A 16,307-nucleotide genomic window follows, 5' to 3' on the forward strand; every position below is an offset into this window, starting at 1 on the left:
GCTTGGAGTCAAGCTGATCACAGATGGGAAACGAACCCTGGCATCTTCCCTCATCCCACTGGATGGTTTGATGGATGAAGCTGGTGAGGACCAAACAGGTCAGCTAGCACCCATGCCCGGAGCACTGGAGCCCTTGGGCCTGACCCCTTTACCCGTCCCCTTATCCAGACAGCAGACTACTTACTGCTCAAGAGGTGGGTTGAGTTGGTCCTTTGATTTGCAAAGAATTTCCTTATGCATCATCTCACCAGAGCCTCCCCAGCGCCCTGGAAAGTAGGCAACGTGACGTCATTACACCTCCTTGTGAACGCAGTCACAGTGATAATGACCAAGCCTACTGGGCATTTACTCTGTAAGCAGCTGCTGTTGGATACAACTTGTACCCATGAACCATTGCTCTGCAGAATGAAATGACTAAAGGCAGAGACATCCCCTGAGCCTCTAGTTCATGCCAGCCACCCTCCTCCCCGGAAATTTCACAATCCAGCCATATTGCGAAGTTTGCAGCTTGCCAAACACATTGTGTTCCTCTTCGTAGCTTTGCGTAGCCTCTTCCGTCTGTCTAGCACTCCCTGGAAAATGCCCATTCATCCCTCAAAACCCAGCTCAGGAGGTGCTTCCTCCAGCGCGATCCCTTGTACCTGCCAAGATGACGGCATCAACACATTCACCGCCCACGGACTCCGTACAGTGCCGCTGAGCATGGCCCGCCTCTCCCCTGGAGCCACACGCCTCCCAGCTCTGGGGCCAGGAGGCTGGTTACACCAACTGCTCCCTTGACCCTCTGGCTTCCAGCTGGGTTTGGCCAGTGGGCAACATCAGCAGGAGATGCGAGGGCAGAAGGAGGGTGCGGGGTGGGCATCCGGCCCCCGGCTCCTTCTCTCTGGTGTATCAACCACTCAGACTGGGCGACTGCCCCTCCTAGGCTAGCCAGTGCCTGGAGGTGATAAGCAAGTCACTAGTGCGTGCGCTAGTGCACTTTCCAGTTCAAAGCACCAGCCCAGAACCCACACCCTCCAGCCACCTCTAGTTCACACACCCTGGACCACTACCCGCCTGTCCTAATCGCCAGCTGCCAGACACCTGGGGATAGCCCCTCTGCCAGAGCCTGATGTAATGATTCAAAGTAGCCCATCCCAGGCCTGCTCCCCCTGCCTCGCCTGTTCCTTCCCATGAAAGCCACAAGAAAGGCTCCCGCCCAGCTTCCCCCTTCCCTCTGCCTCCTGACCGACCCTGGTGCTTCCTCGTGAGGCCCGCTGTGGCCTGGTGTGTCCCCTTGTTTTGGGGTCTATGAGTACAGCAAACATCTTTCCTCTCCTGATCTGCTGTTGGCCTCACCGCGCCCACATAATAACACAGTATATATTAACACAGCTGCTGTGGGACAGCTGCTTCCCCCTGGTTGAGCCCCTGCCCCCACCCATGCTCCTCCCTCCAGCCAAGTCCAGTGGCCACACCTCCCTCCCCCTTCAGGCCAAGAAGCAGTAGCAGCTCCCCCTGGTTCTGCACTGTCCACCCCTTTAGAAGCAGCCTTTGGATGAACGTCTTCTCAGTTACAGAGTCTGAGAGTGTCTGTCCCCTGCCAGGACCCTGTCTGTTACCTGGGGGACAGACCCGGGAGCAGACAAGATGAACGCTGTCCTCCTGGTCTATCTAACCACCTTGAGAAGCGTCTGAGGGTCATTCCTGCTGCACGGCACCTGGACTTGCCTGTCTCCCCACGCGAGCTCCCTGAGCCAGGCCACTGCTCCCCTGTATCTTCGCCGCCACCGCCGGCACCACCCGGTGGGAGACCAGGACAAGAACACCAAAGACAAATTCCAGGCCGAGAGGGTGATGACTGGGCGGCTGGCTGAAGGGGAAGTCCCAGATGATGCGCAGTTTCCTAACTTCCCCAGTGGTGGTGCCAGGCGAGCAGCAGGCTGGGGGAGGGCGAGGTTGTTGTTTGGGGTATTTTAAGATAGAGGGGCTGGTGGTGTTCACATGGCCAGTGGGGCAGGGGGCAGGGAAGCTATGGTGTGGAGACACCCTCCAGGGACTGTGCAGAGAGAGACCTGAGGAGGCCCAGGGGAGCTGGGCTACATTTGGAAGCAAGAATGAGAGAGATCACTGAGGGCAGGGGGAAGGGAGGGCAGGGAGAAGTCACAGGGGTGGGGCCAGAGAGCTAAGGGGCGGGCTCTGACGAGATGCGCTGAGAGGGGCCTTTGGTTTTGCCAGCTGCGCAGTGCTCCCCCACCTGCCGCTTCGTGGTGAGGCGGGTGGAGGGGGTTCTGCGGTGGATCAGGATGGCAGTGGAGGGTGAGTGAGACCGAGCTCACCGCACTCAGAGGACAGTCGTGGGTGTGACTGTGTGAGGGAGGAGCTCTGGGACGGGGGAGGCCACCTGGCCCGGGTGGGCGTGGGGCAAGGAAGAGGTGCAGGAGCAGAGAGCTGAAGGATGAGGCAAAGTCAAATGGACGAAGGGGTGGGAACAGCATTCCTGGCAGAGGGAACAGCATGGCCAGAGATGGACATGGAGGACGTGTTGCTTGTTTATGTAGCTGAAAAAAGGCCAGTTTAGAGTAAGGTTTGCTGTGTGTGTGTGTGTGTGTGTGTGTGTGTGTGTGCGCGCGCGCGCGCGGGGTGGGGGGTGTAGTTCGGAGTTCTCTTTCTCTTTCTTGCCGGCCCTCGGGGGCAGATGTAGAGGCGATCGTATCCTCACTGCGGACACCTCAGTTCATCTGGCTGGGGAAACCTTTCTTTCCATCAGTTCCCTTTTGGCCTCATCCCCCACTTCCAGTCCTTCCGTGCGCACGTGTGTGCACGTGTGTCTGTCTTCTTATTTGGATGTATTCACAAAATGTAGGTTGTAATTTGTACAGATATATTTTAATTTTTTTTTGTAAGATCTACTGGGTCATGTGTCACATCTCCCTCCCTCCCTCCGTTTTTCCTCCCTTCCTTCCTTCCTTCCGGCCCTCCCTCCCTCCCTGTCTCTCCCTCTCTCCCTCTCCTCCCTCTCTCCCTCCCCTCCTCATCCCTGGGTTTTACCGCGTAGTCACCATGAGGTGGTGGGTCCATGACTTCTAATCGCTACGTTATGCTCCAGGGATGTCCAACTTGCATTTCGCCCTCTGTCCCCCCGGGGTGGACCCCCAGGGTGCTTCACCTCCCTGTCCTGGGGGGTGATTTGTAGGAAGTCTGATGAAGACAGGAGAGAGACGGGAGACAGGAGCCCGGAGGCTGCGAGATGCGAGGAGCACGCGCGGGGGTCCTGCCTGCGCCTCTGCGCCTGCGTGGCCCTCCGGGAGCGCGCGAGTGGGCGGGCCGGCCAGCGCTGCAAGTAACCGAGCCGCGGGGGGAGCGGGCAGGGGCAGATGCCGGAGTCTCCCGGACCCCTTCCAGGTTCCCGCCGCAGAGTTATAAGCAGGAGGAGCCAAGCTGAGCCTGGCCGGTTGCTCTGGCCCGCTGACCAACTGGCATCCCTTCAACAGATACCCTTTAAATATTCGGCGAATGCTTCTTTGGTGGGGGGAGTAGAGAAACTCACTTTCTATTAATAAAAACTGCATGCCTCTCTGTGTTCAAAATAAGAGATTTATTATGTGCATTTATTATAGGCGATTTTCCGAACCAGACAGCATCTTGGGAGGCATATTAAAGAGTTTAAAATGTAGATAATAAAATAAAGCCCTCGTTTGGGGCAAGCAGTCCTACATAATACCTCATTCTGTTTCTGGATCTCAGCTGGCTGGGGTCGGCAACCTCACACCCCCTTTTTTTGGCTGGAGTGCTGATACAGATGGGAGAGCCTGGGGCAGAAATACCCAGAGGAGTGGGGCATCTCTGGGGAGAGACCTGAGTTTATTTCCACTCCGGGCAGGACCCACTTTAGCAGGACCAGGGCTTAGTTCCCAGTCTGCCAGCTCTGCACGGACTCCTGTGCAGAGACCTTCACTAAGTGCCCAGGCTTCTGATTTACGAGAGTGATGCTTTCATGACCTTACCGGTCGGTGCCAGCGGCAGCTGCCCCGCTGGCCCCGCTTCATAGACCACTGGAGGCAGCTGCCTCAGTCCTCACTGCAGCCAAAGGAGGCTAAGTAACTGGCTAAAAGTCACACAGCTCGTGAGAGATGGAGCTGGGGTTTAAACTCTGCTGATTCCTGAGCCCCGTTTTGCATTGGATCTCACAGTGTGTTAACCGTGTCTTTTATTTGCTGTGTTCTCATGCTTTGACCTCTGGGGTCTTGCTGACCCTGGAGGGACTGCCCCTGCCAGGACTGGCCAGTTCCTACAAGTCATCTAATCCAGAGCCCACTCCCACCCCCGTCCTCCATCTGGCACTTACTTTCAAGGTCATCGCCCCCACGCCCCACCACCCCTGGGCCAGGTACCAGACTGCGGGGGACAGCTCCAGAGCCCTGGAGCATACTGAAGTTATTCAGACCAGCCGCTCCCAAGCCTGTGTACCCTGCCTCCGTGTTCCTCCCCATGGGACCCTCAGTAAAGGCTCTTGCCCACCCCACCCCCATTCCCTCCACCTCCTGACCAACCCTGGTACTGCTTCATGTGGCCCTGCCTTGCACGTCTCCTCCATCCCCCAGATCTCTGACGATCAGCCGGGGCAGCATCCCCTGTTGCGTATCCTTGTGACTGACTGGTGCTCCTGATCAAAGTCTCTAAATTCCACCCGAAACACTCACTCATTCATTCATTCTAGCCACTGACTCTGAGCCAGGCAGGGCATGGGGACTCAGGCAACAGAGAAATGGCTCCAATGTGGCCCTCGTCCTCGAGACACTCCAGGCCAGCGGCAGGGCAGGCAGAACAGCCACCAAAGTTGAGTGGGATGCAGTTGGAAACAGGATCACAGGCATCAAGGGGCTCCCTGGCCCCCGAGATGGAGGGACATGTCGCCAACAAGCCTGTAGCCAGGCTTCTCTGTGCCTCTATAGTCAGAGCTTCTGTTTCCTTTTTTGTTCCAGCGCGTGGGGCATCCCAGCGTGTCCTACGACCTGGAGGCAAAACACCAGCCCCTCTGCCCTCACTGCTTCCTTTCTCTCCCTTTGGTCTTTCTTATCTGATCCTGAATCTCATTTGATACTGTCCTCCGCACTTTGTAGCTCTGCCTCAAGGCCTGCTGTTTGACGGCTGGGTCTGGCCATTAACGTCTTCTCCAGGGAGATCCGGAAAGAGATCCCCAGATGTGCCACTATGGGGTTTGGTCCTCACCCAGCCAGAGGGAGGCAGTGTTATTAACAACTCCACTTCACAGGTAAGGAAACTGAGGCTTAACCATGGCCACACACCAGCAGATGGCCGAAAGGGGTTCAAGGCCACAGCATCCTGGCTTCGCTCCACACAGGAGGTAGCAATGGGCTCTGACTTCTTGGAAGTTGAAGCCCTCTGGGCTCTCTGCCAGGCTGCCTGCAGGTGGAGGGCTCTGGCAAACAAGGACGTGCACCTTAGGTACGAGGCTGTCCAACTCTTCACTTGAAACCATCACAGACCATTGGAAATGACCTACGCGTCCCACTGCAGGGGAGTGGTTAGAAGATGCTTTTGCTGGAGCCGTACAAGGCAGCGCCCTGCTCCCATTGGAGCTGCTGCACAGAATATGAGCTCCTGGGACGTTGTCCTTCGTAATCAGGGCGCTAAAGCGAACTCACAGAGTGTAATTAACATGCACGACGAGCCATATGACATAAACACTTGGGAAGGTACGCAGCCACGGCTGTGGGCTGGGGGTCACCCGACTTTCATTCTCCTTGAGTTCATCTGCGGCATTCTCTCTTTTCCATATGCAGAGGTGTTATCAAAAACAATACTTTTACTTGAAACAGTCCCTCTCTAATGTCCACCAAATCTGTCTGCTCAGGCAGAGGGACGACCCTAGGAATAAATGCCCCGGAGCTGGGGAGTCTGCTTGCGCTGGGAACCCAGACACGGCCTCCGGGGCGGGGGAGACACGCGTGGCCTCGGCAGTGGAGGTTTATCTGTAAAACAGAAGCAACAGTCTCCTCTGTGCTGGTTGGAGAACCGAACGGGGTTACACTCGCGAAGCCCGCGGCCTGGAGCAGAGTAAGTCCCCCACGAGGACCAGGTCGTGTCCACACTCACCGGGCCTCCTCTCCAGGTGGGCCTGTGCCTCTCCGCCTGTCTTTCCTACCTTCCATCACCCAGCCTCTTCTCCCCTCTCCTGTCTAGCCCTAACTCCTGTAGCCCCTTCTGTAGAAGGAGCCCCGTGTGCTGGGGTTTCAGCCCAGCCGTCTTCTCGGAGCTGCTTTCTCCGTGAGCTCGTTGAAACCTCAGAACCTCCCAGTGAAATAGAATCATCCTGCCCATTTTACAGGGCCCTGCGCCGGACCCAGAGAGGATCAGCACAACGATGGTGGGAAGGAGTGTTGCCCCAGTGTAGACAGGGTGTTTGGACTCCAACCCCAGGGTCTGATGACCAGGTTCAGATGGGGGCCCCCGACCTCTGGCTGCTGGTTAACTTCTTCAAGCCAGCTTTTTCCCTCTGTAAACTGGGGATAACCAGAGTCCTGTGCCCCCTGGGCTGTTGTGATGATTAAAAAAGAAAATCTACAAAAAGTGCTTCATGGGGGAGCCCGCCCTGCAGGAGGGGGCTCTAGGTGAGGGGGCGGGGGCCCAGGGCCGGGCTGTGTGACTGTGCCGCTGGGCGGGGTGGCATCAGGGCCTCACCTGGGGCAATGACTCTGCCCCAACCTTTCCAGCCTGATGCTCTGGGGGAGGGAAGTGCGTGGGGTGGAGGGCTTCACAGCAAGTTCATTTCCAGTCAGTCTCCCAGCCCATCAGCTGCCCCCTCCCTTCCCAGGACCCATGAAAATCCAGGCGCATTTTTCCTTTACTCTTGATGAACCAATAACCTTGAACATTTGAAAATAAAATGTCTATGGCCACACAGCCAACTAAAGCTGCATGGCTTTGCAGACATTATAAAACATCAAATTAGATGGAAAATTGCCCAGGGTCCCCGTAAACGAAAATTACTCTTTTTATGGGGGGAAAAATGACCCTTATAACAGCAACAAACAACTTCGGGCTCTTCCTTTCATTAGCCAGCTCACATGGAGAACAGTCTTGTTCATCCCCTGCCCTGGCCCCAGCCAATGTTTTTACAACACTTTGCTTTTGCACATTTTCACAGCATTGTAACAGGAAAATGAGGCTCTGCCTGTGTCTCTCCTGTTGGGGGCGGACTTTTTGCCTAAAGTTTAGGCCTCCTGACTGGTGCTGGCTGGATCCAAGTTTAGTGTGGGGGACTGGAAAGAGCCCTGGCTGGGCCGGGAATGAGACACCAAAGTCCGCTGTGTGATTTCAGGTTCATTGCTTACCCTCTCTGGGCCATACTTCCTTCTTCCGTGAAAGGAGAGGGTTGGATTAGATCTGGATCAGGGACACTCAGTGCCGCTAGGAGCCGGCACAGTGACGAACAAGTGGGAAGCACCACTCCAGCGTCAGACCAGGGCCAGTGCCCACCCATTAATGTGCACGTTCTAACATTAAACTGAACAATTTGTTTTTCCTGCCCCAGGGCCTCTCAAGAATATTTTGGGGACAAGGGAAAGAGGGAAGATGCAGCTCTGGCTTAGGGGTTCTCAATCGGAGGATGAGTTTTGCCTTCCCCATAAGACATGTGGCAATGTCTGGAGGTATTTTTGATCGTTGTGACTCAGTGGTCATCTGGTGATGCTCCTGACATTAGTGGGTGGAGACCAGGGATGCAGCTAAACATCCTACAATGCACAGGAGGACCATTCATAGCACAGGATTAACCCGCACCAGGTGTCCAAGCGCCCGGGCAGGGGCACATACCCCGCACAGGGCACTCGAGTAGGGAGTCGAGACCGGCTGGTCAGGGGCTGAAACCCACTGCTGGCTTGAATCTTCAGGATGCACAGAGGTCCATCCCCGAGGGACCCTGCAGCGCTGGCTGTCCACCCTGCAAGTCACCACGCCCAGCAGCCAGAGCTCTGCCTTCACATCCTATGACATGCCTGAAACCTGACTTTTGTCGGGCCCAGAGAGCTGCTGCCTGCCACCAAGCCCAAAGCCAGGCCGGGGAAATGGGTGGTGGTGGGGGGGGGGGTCAAGGGAGGAAGGCCCGGGATGAAGGTGACACCTGGTGCCACAGTCTGATTTTGATGAGTCCCAGCTCCACCCCCCCACCCCCCCAGTTCTCACACTGTGAGGAAGAACTTCGATGGAAACAGCCGCCCCACTCTCCCTCTCACGCTGCTTTCTTTCCTGCAGGGAACTGGGGAGAAGATGGCCTTTTAAAACCTCAGAGATGGAGCCTTAGGAAGCCTAGTGAGCGGAGGCCTGGGTGTCAGGGACCTGGGGTCGGAGCTCGGGGCGGCACGTCTGTGGGCCACCACCCTGCTCTCTGATCCTGCTTTCCAGCCCATAAGATGGGCGAGTGGACACAGACTCCCAAGTCCTGCCGCGCTAGTGGCTTCAGCATTTCCCGGCGCAGAGTGTGAATCCAGGTCGGAAGGTGGCACACCGGGTACTTCCCACATGCCACTCGGGTCTGCACACCGTGGGTCCTCTGAGCCACGGATCTGTGGACCTGCAGTTTGGGGAGCGCACGTAAGGACTGCCTTCTCCTACTTCAAATGCAGAAGCTCCCTCTACCTTCTTCCCAACAGGCAATGTCTTGTCTCTTCTCGACCACTCCAGGGACCGGGAGCCCACCCCGGGCCCAGACCAGTCAGTTTCTTTCCTGGGCAGCTCTAGCTGGTGGAAGGTCCTTCAGAACCCACCAGACACTGTTCCTTGAGACTTCCATTTGTGGCTCTTAATTCTACTTTTTGGCATCATCTCCCAAATGACAGTGAAACACATAGCCACAGAGAGTACTTGTGTTTTCTATTCACTCCATTTTTAGGTTGAACACTCCCAGATCCGTCCTCTGACCCTCCCACCAGCTGCAAATGTGGATATGTATTGATGGGTCTTTCCTTTGGGTGCACCAGCCTGTTCACCCTGGCGTGGGCTGTATGCAGGGGCATGTGCTCTGGCTGTATGCGGGGGCATGTGCTCTAGCTGTATGCAGTGGGTATCACCTCCCTCATTCTGGCCACTCTCCTAGTGATATGGCCCATAGCAGTGCATTTTGTGTTAGTACCATTCAATGCATTTACAATAATACTGATGAGGCCCTGTGGGCTATTTTTTAAGTGAGAATAGGACAGGTTTTTAGTGGTCTAACAATCCAGAAAGTCAGCAGAAAATGCTGCAGAAAAAAAAAATGATTCAGAGATATGGAAGGTAGTTTCTAAGCTACTTCTCTCGGTCCTGAAACCTTATAAGATCCAGGAATCATCCCCATCACCCTGCTGCCCTTCTACTGGAGAAAGCACCCCAGTATCGGGAAGCTTCCCAAGAGGAGGTGACAGACATAGGAAGTGCGTTTTGAAATAAGTAGATGTTTTCCAGTGAGATGGGTGTCCAGCAAGGAGAGACCACAGAAGGGAAAACGTGAGGGGCACAGGGAGCAGCCAGTAGCCAACGTGCCTGGGACCAAGAGGATGGGGGATCCAGGGAACCCAAGAGAGAGAAAGAGGGGTAGGGTGGCCGGGCTGCCTGGAGAAAGGCTTCGACTGCCCCATTAAAGGGCTCAAGCCCCGTGGGAGTGATCCACCGAGTTATCTCTTAGGACCACCTTGTCTGAGACCTGGGGCAAGTTATGTAACTTCTCTGAACAGTACATTCTTCAAATTAGAAATAATACTATCTGATTCTAATAATATCTATCTTGTAGTTTGCTGTTAGGATCAGAAGCAACGCAGATGGTCATTTGCACTTCACACACACACACACACACACACAGAGCTTAGGTCTATAGGCGTCGGGGGACCAGGGGAGAGTCTGGAGCAGGGAAAGTGTATAGCCACCCTTGAGTTCTAGAAAGGTCCATGGCCACTGTGTGGATGGAGGGGGCAGGACTAGATAATGAGAGCCCCCCATCAGAAGGCTGCTTTAAGGCAGTTTGGTGGGGGGGTGCTGGAGAGTTGGTGACAGGTTGGGGGATGTGAAGGCAACTGGTGAGATCAACCAATAGAGATAATAGTCTAGCTTCATTTTTAAGACCTGCCTACTGAAAATTATAAGATATTGTTGATAGAAATTGAAAAGGCTACAAATAATTGGAAAGGTATCCTGTGCTCATGGATTGGAAGAATGAACACAGTCAAAATGCCCTTATTACCTAAAGCAATCTACAGATTCAATAAAATCCTTATCACAATCCCAAGGACATTTTTTTTTCACAGAAATAGAACAAAAAATTTTTTATATGGAACCACAGAAGACCCTGAATAGCCAAAGCGGTCTTGAGAAAAAAGAACAAAGCTGGAGGTATCACACACCCTGATTTCAAACTGCACTGCAAAGGCGCTGTAATCAAACCCACGTGGTGCTGATAGAAAAACAGAAAAACAGATCAACGGGACAGAATAGCGAGCCCAGAAATAAAGCCACACAAGAAAGGACAATTGATTTATGATAAAGGAGTAAAGAACACACAATGGAGAAAGGATAGTCTTTTCAATAAATAGTGATGGGAAAACTGGACAGCCATATGCAGAAAAAAATGAAACTAAGTGGTTATTCTAAAAAGATCCCCCAGGAAAAGCAAAGTGAGAATTTACAGCCAGAATCTTAAGCTCAGGTCCTTAATCTAGAATGTCCAGACTCTGCGTGTGAGCAGGTTATCCTACTGTAAAATGTCCAGGCAGAAACTCAAAGTGGCTGCTTCCTCATCATGGAATCACTGGCTGCTGTGTGTGGAAAGGGCTGTGTGGGGCCAGGGCAGGGAGACCAGGGAGAGATGCTGGGGGCTTGGTGCAGGCTGGCAGCAGTGGGTGAGAAAGGGCTGGACTTAGGATGTAGGTAGGTAGCCATGATGACCAGCTTCAGCTAGGAAGGCATTTGATTTGCAGCCCAATTTTAAAGATGAAATGGAGACCCCACCACCACCAAAAAAAGATTAAGAAATTTGCCAAACTTCACAGAGCTAAAGGCAATGTACGGACCTATAGAGTCCACACATTTGTGCCTATGAGGCATGAGTTTCCCGGGGTGGGGCATGTCTGACTCATCACTGTGCCCACACTGAGCACACTGGGTCCTGGCACACAGTAGGGGCTCTGCTTTGGGGAGTTTCGCTGCATCCTGCAAGGAAGCCTCTGGGTCGGACTGTGGTTCATTCTGAGAAGTGGCCACTAGAGGGCAGCACTGTTTTTCCCTCTGCACAAAGTTACAGGACGCAGGCTTCAGCAGAGTCAACTCGACCTGGTCCCAGGTCACTGAGGGCAGAGAGACTTTAGGAGTGAGAGACCCAACTTATGACCATCCACCACCAACCCCAGCCGCCTGCCCAAGCCAGAGGAAAAGAACAGGAGTTCTGAGGATCCTGGAGGGAGACTGAACAGGACCATCAAGGACCATTGCTACCTTTCTCCCTGGCCCCCATCTTATATCCAAGAAAGGGAGGCCAAGAAGAGGAAGGGACTTGCCCAGGTCACATGGGGAGTTGGTGCCAGTGTGGTCGCTCTGTTCTCTGAGACCTGCTCCAGCCTTTCTGTCCTGTGACCCCAGGGGCTTCCATTAGCCCAGCTGACACAGGGAGGTCATTCAGGGGCAGGGTGGGTGGAGTAGATGCAGATGATCAGATCAGTGTCCTGAGGAGGGAGTGAGGGCTGGAGGGCCAGACAGGGAGTAGACCCGCTGGGGCAGCCTGCTGACCCGGTCCCGATCTGTATTTTCAACCCACAGGCCAGAGAGCAGTCATTGTGAGAGGCAAACAGTGTTGCTTCTTGGCTTCAGGTGTCAGGGCATTAACCCAGTGTGCACTGATTTTCAATATCTACACCCCACTGCAACTTGACCTTTGCGAATCCTCTGTTGCTTTAGAAATGCACATAGAAAGGTCACGTTGATTGTTTCCCAAATCCCCACATAAATATTTACTTGGCTGGCTGAGAACCTCATTCACATGTATAAATCTATTTATAATTAACGCCACTTGGCAGTGCTTCCTGTCCACAGCCCAAGGCCAGATTTGGGTGCTCCGGATTTTTCCTGTTGACAGTCAGCATGTCCAGGCAAAGCTTTGGGGCTTCTCCAAGCAGCGCCCCCTTTCCCCGACTCATATCCACTGGAGATGCCTGTGAGGGCCCTGCTCATGCTCCTTGGTCCAGCCCCGCCCTGCCCCCCAGCCTCATCTCCCTGCTCCCTTGATGCCTCCTTGATGAGCTGTTGATTGTAGAGGTAACACTCGCCATGTGCCGGCCTCTTTTCCAAGTGTGTTCCTCACCATCCCGCATCCACACAACTTTTGGCACAGCCCTGCTCAGTACATGTTATTTTTAACCCCTTTTTAAGGATGTAGAGCCTGAGGAGGCCAAGAGATGCTAGTGAGGGACAGAATTAAGATTGGAACCAGGTGTCTGGCTGGAGAGTGTATCTCCTTCCCCTCGGTGCGGTACCCTGTCCAGCTCTGAGCCATCCAACAGCGTCCCGGAAGCTCTGGTGCGGCTGTTCTCTCCTCCCGATGGCCCCGCCCTCCTTTCTTTCTTTGGCACCTCCACCTCCACCTCCTCTTCCATGTTCTGCCGAGACCCTCTACCCCAGGTCTTCCTAGGATCAGGCTCCTCACTGGTGACTGTGGGGGATTCTTAGCTGGTACCCAGGGTTCATTCTCTGATGACGACGTTTGCTTCTCATCACTGCTTTTGGCCAAGTGACTGCATCCCTTTGCTTCCGCCCACACCAGGCTTTCCCTCTGTCTCCCCCCCCCCCCCCGCTACCCCAGCCCCCTGGGAATACACAGCCCATCGGTTTATCCTGTCTGCTTGTTTTGGCTGGAGAGTAATCAGAGGTGGGGTGACTTCAAGGTCAAAACAAACCCCACTTTGTGAGCAGGGATGACTTTTCCTGAGGAGTCCGGGTCAAGTATCTCCAGGCCGACCTCTGCCCCCACCCCCAGCCTAGGGCTGCTAGCAACTAACCATCTCACTTCCCGAACACCCTTGCTGAAGAATACTTAAAAACGTGCAGCCGTGAGGAAGAAGGGCTGCTCTTTTGCGGAAAGGGTCGGAGGTGCGGGTGATAACGGGGCCACGCGACCCCGGGGCGCGGGGGCTGGTCCGTGGTCCTTTTCTGGCAGCTTACCTGCGCTTTCAGGTAAGTTGCTTCACCTTTGAAGGCTCTGCTGTGTCATCTTAAAGATGGAAGAAATTGTTTTGTTCTGAATGCCTCTCAGGGTTGTTTTGAAACACACGCTGTAACGTGTGTCAGCGCGTCCCCCGTGGCTCGGTCCACCGCAGAGCATCACAGAAAACAGGCGCCGTGGGAACGGTCTGGAGCGAAGCCGGGGCTTGGGCTGTCTCTCTGATAGATCCCTCGGCCGTGGCCACGCTCTCAAGGAGACACTTGCTCCCGGGGGCCGGTCTCCCCGGAGGAGGCACAACCTGTGGCCGGAGATAAGCAGGGGCTGTAAATCCGTTTTATGGGGCCTGGAACCACGGTCCGCTCGGGCGGCTGCGCGCGCGCCAGGCTGCGGCGAGGCCGGCTTATCAGCGCTTTCAGGGGGCCTGCGGCTCCGATAAGACGGAAGCGAGACGCCGGCGGGGCCTGCGCCGGGAGCCGGGGGGCCAGAAGCCCAGCCGCGCCAGGGCGCCCCTGCCCGGGGCCGCCGTGATCCCCGCCTCCCGGCGACGTGCCTCCGCGCAGGCTTTCCAGCTGGCCTGGTGGCTCTGTGGGTCCGCATGACTTCACAACACCCAGCACCCTGCACCCGAATCAGTAGTAGCATTTTGAGCAATATGTGTCCTCAGCATGCACCTTCCAGAAAGTGAGTCATATCTGACTCATTTTGCAGTAATGATTCAGTCCCCTCTTCACTTGTAATCAAAACAACACCTTTCTTCTTCTGTGTAGGTATGGTGCTGGAGGGGGTAAACTTGCTGAATCATCCCAGAACTCTCCATTTGAAACTGGATGGAGGAGGACGAGGTTTGGGAGGGAGGAGGAGGGAGGAGTTGGCAGTTTGGGGAGCCTGAGGCAAGAGACCCCTACGGGGACTCACAGGAGCTGGGCTAGAAATGTGTGATGGGAGGGTGGGAAGAGGAAGGTGGGGGGAGGGAGGCTGCTCCGCCTGGCGAAAACGTTCTATTGAGTACACAGGCTGGAGCAGAGAATTCTGTGAAGATGCCAACAAGAAGGGAACACATGGAATAAAAAAAATACGTGGAACAGAAAGCACAAATCTCCAGAAGGACATTTGAAGAGATGTGCAAAAGGGCAAAGATGCCAGAGACATCCTTTCCCAGCCTGAGACCCTTCCACCTTTATTTCTTCCTTTTCTCAAACAGCAGATAGAATTGCCAGGTGAAGGCGCCGTAAGGAGGTCAGATACGTTTCTTCCAGCAGGAGGCCAGCAGGTGGTGTCCCATGAAGATAATTTCTGGCACCTGGAGTTGATCAGCGCTCAGCTGCCTCTGGGGTGCAGTGGGTAGTGGAGGACTCAGCCCTCCTCCAGGCCCAGGCCAGGAGCTGGGCTATGGGATGTGGGGCTGCACTGCTGTGGACCAACCCTAAGTACCCTGCTGGGGTTGGGGGTGTGGACCAGGGAGGGGAGTACTCAGGCTTCGGAGGTTCTGGAACCGAGAAGCTGTGTGGCCCTGGCCAGATTCTTTCCCTTTCTGAGCGTCTTGGGCAAATGTCTAAGCTCCCTCCCTGCCCCTTGAATTCCCACAGCCACAATGCAAGTCCTGAAAAGTCGTCCAAAGGAGTCTTACCAGGTCATTCCTCCATCAATGAACAGAGCAGTGGGCTTAGGGTCTGTGAGTATCGATCCTGTCACTTCTTGGATGGATTACCTTTGTGAATTACTAAACCTGAGTATAGCTTTCTCCCAAAACTTCCCTCTGTGTTAAAGAGCAAAGTTCAGGAAGAAATGGTACTTTATGCTAGAAATGTGAAGAAAAAAAAAACGAATAATTTATCATTTATTGCAAGATGATTTCAGTTATTCCACTGAATGGAATGGTTATATTTGCACATTAAATTCTGGAATATTGGAAGCATGCAAAAAAAAAAAAAGACGGAGAATGATAAATAAGCATCACTACTCAGATCCAGTGAATATTAACATTTTGTCGTGCACACTGAAGTTCTTAAAATATCAAACATTACTTTTTTATGTCCATGAGTCTATTTCTACTTTGTTTAGCCCAGGAAACTATATTCAGTTTCTTGTAATAAGCTATAATGGAAAATAATATGAAAATATATGTATGTATATGTATAACTGAATCACTTTGCTGTACACCTGAAACTAACACTGTAAGTCAACTACACTTCAATTTTTTTTTAAAAAAAGGAAAATAAAAAAAATCAAACATGACTGATAAAGGTGAAATTCTGCTTCCTTCCCTGTGCTGTGTCCTCTTTCCCCTTCCCAGAAGCAACTGGTCCCATGAATGCAATGCATTTCCAGGCCCTTTTTCTATGTTTCTATGAAGCTTTTGAAAGTGTTGAAAACATACAAATATCCTAAGGGAAATACACTTCTGAAATGTGTTTTCTTATTAGATGATAGTTTTTGAGATCATTGCTCACTGAATGATGGGCATCTGATTCCTTCACAGTAACTGCTGTGTAATATTTCACGGAATGAATATATCAGAGTTTATTCATTTTTCTGAGGGGCTTTTAGGCTATTTCTTTTTCTATTTTCCATTATAGCCAATAATGAGGTGATAATGAACACCTTTGTCTGTATCTCTTGTGAGGGTTTGCCTGGGATCTCTCCCCAGAAAGGAAATAGCTTTACCAAATGTTATGGAATTGCTCTTTAAATAATTTGTCTGAATCTACCCTTCTGAAAACAGCCCGTGAGAGTTTGCGTTTCTCGTGTTCACACTAACCATTGATATTATGAGATTTTTTTTCCTTCCTGTTTGATTGGTATAAAATTGTATCACATTGCTGTTTTAACGTGCCTCTCTCTGGTTGCTAGAAAGATTCAACATCTTTTCATACACTTAAACGCCACTATGGATTCCTCTTCCACATTATGCAGTCCGCATCCTGCCCATCTTTCTATGTCTTTTTTATTGATCTGTAGGCAATCTGGGTAAGATTAGTTATGAGTTGACACATTATTTTTCCCGTCAATGGGGGTTTTCTTTTGCTTTGTTTACTGTGTCTTTTAAAGTCTTATGCTATAGTTATTGTTTATTAGTGTTACCTTTATTGGATGCACTGTTTGGATCTTGTTTAAGAATTATTTC

The 16,307-nt window shown here is 52.9% G+C and overlaps 1 long non-coding RNA gene across 1 annotated transcript; it reads right to left on the reverse strand.

The window, feature by feature from the left end:
• Positions 1-3,562: 3,562 nt before the first annotated feature.
• Positions 3,563-13,567, reverse strand: LOC135322200 (uncharacterized). Its single transcript, XR_010382547.1, has 2 exons — positions 13,183-13,567; positions 3,563-5,975 (listed from the first exon to the last, which is right to left on the reverse strand). It is a non-coding gene; the product is annotated as an uncharacterized LOC135322200 (long non-coding RNA).
• Positions 13,568-16,307: the final 2,740 nt, after the last annotated feature.

The sequence above is a fragment of the Camelus dromedarius genome, chromosome 1 (assembly GCF_036321535.1).
Source record: "Camelus dromedarius isolate mCamDro1 chromosome 1, mCamDro1.pat, whole genome shotgun sequence".
Taxonomy (NCBI): domain Eukaryota; kingdom Metazoa; phylum Chordata; class Mammalia; order Artiodactyla; family Camelidae; genus Camelus; species Camelus dromedarius.